This window comes from Phoenix dactylifera, chromosome 10 (genome assembly GCF_051530095.1).
Source record: "Phoenix dactylifera cultivar Ajwa chromosome 10, Ajwa_hap1_PhDact_Kaust_v1.1, whole genome shotgun sequence".
Classification (NCBI taxonomy): domain Eukaryota; kingdom Viridiplantae; phylum Streptophyta; class Magnoliopsida; order Arecales; family Arecaceae; genus Phoenix; species Phoenix dactylifera.
This window is the reverse complement of record NC_143199.1, coordinates 4,300,001-4,305,000: the sequence shown is the minus strand read 5'-3', so window position 1 is coordinate 4,305,000 and position 5,000 is coordinate 4,300,001.

Here is a 5,000-nt window from a genome sequence, read left to right as displayed (position 1 = left end):
CACGACCGCCGCGAGGCAACGGACTTGTGCGGAGGGGGGCGGAAGGCCCGCCGCGGCGGCGCCAGCCCCCCCTCCCTACCACCCCGACGGGGCATCCGCCCAAAGCCCACCCCAAGCGTTCCAAAGTACCGAGGAGCGTTGCAAACGGGAACCGCCCGGACACGCGTCCCGGTCGCACGGGATGCGCGTCCCGGTCGCACGGGTCGCGCGTCCCGGGAGGGCCGACGGAGGAAGCCGGCGCACGGCCGCCGCGCGGACGGCCGGCGGGGGCGCCCATGCGCCGGGGCCTCGGCGGGCGCGGGCCGGCTCCCTCGGGGACGAACGGTGCCGGGCCCGCCCGCCGCGAGGCGACGGACTTGTGCGGAGTGGAGCGGAAGTCCCGCCGCGGCAGCAGCAGCCCCCCCTCCCTACCACCCCGGCGGGGCATCCGCCCAAGGCCCACCCCAAGCGTTCCAAAGTACCGAGGAGCGTTGCAAACGGGAACGGCCCGGACACGCGTCCCGGTCTCACGGGATGCGCGTCCCGGTCGCACGGGTCGCGCATCCCGGGAGGGCCGACGGAGGAAGCCGGCGCACGGCCGCCGCGCGGACGGCCGGCGGCGGCGCCCATGCGCCGGGGCCTCGGCGGGCGCGTGCCGGCTCCCTCGGGGACGAACGGTGCCGGGCGCGCCCGCCGCGAGGCGACGGACTTGTGCGGAGTGGAGCGGAAGTCCCGCCGCGGCAGCAGCAGCCCCCCCTCCCTACCACCCCGGCGGGGCATCCGCCCAAGGCCCACCCCAAGCGTTCCAAAGTACCGAGGAGCGTTGCAAACGGGAACGGCCCGGACACACGTCCCGGTCTCACGGGATGCGCGTCCCGGTCGCACGGGTCGCGCATCCCGGGAGGGCCGACGGAGGAAGCCGGCGCACGGCCGCCGCGCGGACGGCCGGCGGCGGCGCCCATGCGCCGGGGCCTCGGCGGGCGCGTGCCGGCTCCCTCGGGGACGAACGGTGCCGGGCGCGCCCGCCGCGAGGCGACGGACTTGTGCGGAGTGGAGCGGAAGTCCCGCCGCGGCAGCAGCCGCCCCCCCTCCCTACCACCCCGGCGGGGCATCCGCCCAAAGCCCACCCCAAGCGTTCCAAAGTACCGAGGAGCGTTGCAAACGGGAACGGCCCGGACACGCGTCCCGGTCGCACGGGATGCGCGTCCCGGTCGCACGGGTCGCGCGTCCCGGGAGGACAGACCGAGCAAGCCGAGGTGCCGCTCACGGCCGCCGCGAGGGACGTACGGCGCCGGCGCCCGCGCCCCGTGGCACGGCCTAGAGCGTGCCCCCCTGCCACCCCATCGGGGCATCGGCGCAAAGCCCACCGCGGGGTAGATAACCGAAGGCAACGAGGGACGGTGGATGCACATATCCGAGCAGTGGCGATAGGGCCGGAGGGAGCACCGACAGGGCCGTGAGATTTTAAAGTACCGAGGGAATTTGCAAACCGGGCCCGCCCCTCCCCCCGTCCATCGCACGCCGATCGGGGGTCCGGCGCCCCGCGGGGGGCTGCCGGCATGCGCTCCCGGTGCAGGCATCGACGAGCCGCCCGCGACCTCCACTCGGGTCCGAGCCCCCAAGCGCGGATGCCGAAACGCGCCGGCCGCGGCAGCCCCACCCCTGCCACCCCATCGGGGCATCGGCGCAAGGCCCACCCTGGGGTAGATAACCGAAGGCAACGAGGGACGGTGGATGCACATATCCGAGCAATAGCGATAGGGCCGGAGCGAAGACCGAGGGGGTCGGGGGGTTTTAATGTTCCGAGGGAAGTTGGAAACGGGGCCCGCCCGGACGCCCGTCCCTCGCACGCCGATCGGGGGTCCCGCACCCCGCGGGGGGCTGCCGGCATGCGCCCCTAGTACAAGCATCGACGAGTCGCCCGCGACCTCCACTCGGATCCGGCGGCGCACGCGCGGATGGCGAAACGCGGCGGCCGCGGCTGCAGCCCCCCTACCACCCCGTTGGCGCGTCGGCGCAAAGCCCACCCCGGGGAGGATAACCGAAGGCGACGAGGGACGATGCATGCACATATCCGAGCAAATACCGAGAGGGTCGGGGGGAAGACCGAGAGGCAAGGGGTGTTTAGAGTACCGAGGGAAGTTGCGAAAGGGGCCCGCCCGGACGCTCGCCGCTCGCAGGCGATCCGGCGGGGCGCACGGAGGGCGCCGCCCATCGCCGGAGCTTGCTCGGTCATCTCTGCCGCACGGACACGTAAGCGCCGCCGCGCAAGGTTCGGCCGGCGGGGCGGACGGTTCGCCGCCGCAGGCCTTTCCCGCAGCCGGAACGTGGGCCCGGCGTTGCGCGCCGGCGGGCCGCGCAATCCGCCGGGGCGCACGGCGGGCGCCGCCCGTCGCCGGGGCTTCGCTCGGTCATCTCGGCCGCACGGACACGTGCGCGCAGCCGCGGAAGGTTCGGCCGGCGGGGCGGACGGTTCGCCGACGCAGGCCTCTCCCGCGGCCGGAACGCGGGACCGGCGTTGCGCGCCGGCGGAAGGCGCGATCCGGCAGGGCGCACGGCGGGCGCCGCCCGGGCTTCGCTCGGTCATCTCGGCCGCACGGACACGTGCGCGCCGCCCATCGCCGGGGCTTCGCTCGGTCATCTCGGCCGCGCCGCCACGTGCGCGCCGCCGCGGAAGGCTTGGCCGGCCGGGCGGACGGTTCGCCGCCGCAGGCCTTTCCCGCAGCATGCGCCCCTTCGCCCGAACGACCGCGGGACTCCGGTACGGCCTAGCCGTCGGCCGCCCGGCTGCAAGCCGTCGGGGCCGCTCGATCCCCGTCGCGTGCCGGCCGCCGCTCGGGCCAGCCGGCCGGCTGCCGCACGTGACCTCTGACCTCATCAGCGGTCGATCCGCACCGCGCTGGTCTTCGGTGCGGACCCGTCGGGGCCGTGCCGCGCCGGCCGTCGCATCCGGTTCCGCAGGCGCCGCCCGGTTGCCTCCCGCCCTCGTGCGCTCGCGCCGGCCGGGCGACGCGGTGCCCGCGGGACTCGGGCATGGTTGAGCCGTCGGCCGCCCGGCGGCATGCCGCCGCCGCTCCGCGCCGCGTGCCGGCTGCGCTCCTCCCCGCGCCCGTCCGCGGGCGGGCCCGCCGCCGCTCGCGCCGGCCGGGCGACGCGGTGCCCGCGGGACTCGGGCATGGTTGAGCCGTCGGCCGCCCGGCGGCATGCCGCCGCCGCTCCGCGCCGCGTGCCGGCTGCGCTCCTCCCCGCGCCCGTCCGCGGGCGGGCCCGCCGCCGCTCGCGCCGGCCGGGCGACGCGGTGCCCGCGGGACTCGGGCACGGTTGAGCCGACGGCCGCCCGGCGGCATGCCGCCGCCGCTCCGCGCCGCGTGCCGGCTGCGCTCCTCCCCGCGCCCGTCCGTGGGCGGGCCCGCCGCCGCTCGGCCTAGCCCCCCGGCTGCCGCACGTAACCTGCGACCTCGTCGGCGCTGGATGCGCGTCGTGACAGTTTTCGGTGGGGCGCCGCGGAGGCGCCGGGGGCCCATGCGACGGGCCAGGGGGCGAACGGAGGGCTCGGTCAGCCCTAACAGGGGACCGGCGACAAAGGAGCGGTCGCGCAAAGCTTCATAAGGGACCCAGACGACGGGCCTACCGATCCGAAGCACCGCGCACGGACGCGCAGCGGGCCCACGACGGGCCGACACGGAAGGCCCGCCGCCAAGGCCGCAAAACCGACAAAGGAACCCACGGGGACGCACCAGAGCGGGCAAAGCTTTCACCGAACGGGACGGGACCGAGCCCCCGCAACAGGCGAGGGCGACGGATCCGACCAAGTAAGGCCGATCCCGCTCCACGCACGCGCGGCCGCAGGAACTTCGTGAGGGACGGGACGACCGGCCGACCGAACCGAAGCGCCGCGCACGGCCGCCGCGAGGGCCGGCCGGAGGCATAGACCGAGCGCCGCGCCAGCGGAAGGAGCGTGCCGGCTCCGTCGGGGACCACCTGCGCACGGTCCGTCCGAGCGAGCCGACGGACCGGCGCGGAAGGCCCGGCGCCGAGCCCGCAAAACCGACAAAGGAACCCACAGGGACGCACCAAAGCGGCCCAAGATTTCACCGAGACGGGACCGAGCCCACGCAACATGCGATGGCGACGGATCGGACCAAGTAAGGCCGATCCAACTCCGCGCGCGCGCGGCCGCGAGCACTTCGTGAGGGACAGGAAGACCGGCCGACCGAACCGAAGCGCCGCGCACGGCCGCCACAAGGGCCGGCTGGAGGCGTAGACCGAGAGCCGCACCAGCGGAAGGAGCGTGCCGGCTCCGTCGTGGGCCAACTCCGCGGGGCCCATCCGAGCGAGCCGACGGGCCGGCGCGGAAGGCCCGGCCGAACCCGCAAAACCGACAAAGGAACCCACAGGGACGCACCAGAGCGGACAAAGATTTCACCGAACAGGACGGGACCGAGCCCACGGAACATGCGAGGGCGAAGGATCGGACCAAGTAAGGCCGATCCAACTCCGCGCGCGCGCGGCCGCGAACACTTCATGAGGGACGGGAAGACCGGCCGACCGATCCGAAGCACCGCGCACGGCCGCCGCAAGGGCCGACCGAAGGAATAGACCGAGCACCGCACCAGCGGAAGGAGCGTGCCGGCTCCGTCGTGGGCCAACTCCGCGGGGCCCATCCGAGCGAGCCGACGGGCCGGCACGGAAGGCCCGGCCGAACCCGCAAAACCGACAAAGGAACCCACAGGGACGCACCAGAGCGGACAAAGATTTCACCGAACGGGACGGGACCGAGCCCACGCAACATGCGAGGGCGAAGGATCGGACCAAGTAAGGCCGATCCAACTCCGCGCGCGCGCGGCCGCGAAAACTTCGTCAGGGACGGGACGACGGGCCGACCGATCCGAAGCGCCGTGCACGGCCGCCGCAACGGCCGGCCGGAGGCGTAGACCGAGCGCCGCGCCAGCAGAAGGAGCGTGCCGGCTCCGTCGTGGGCCCGCTGCGCGTGGCCCATCCGAGCGAGCCGACGGGCCGAA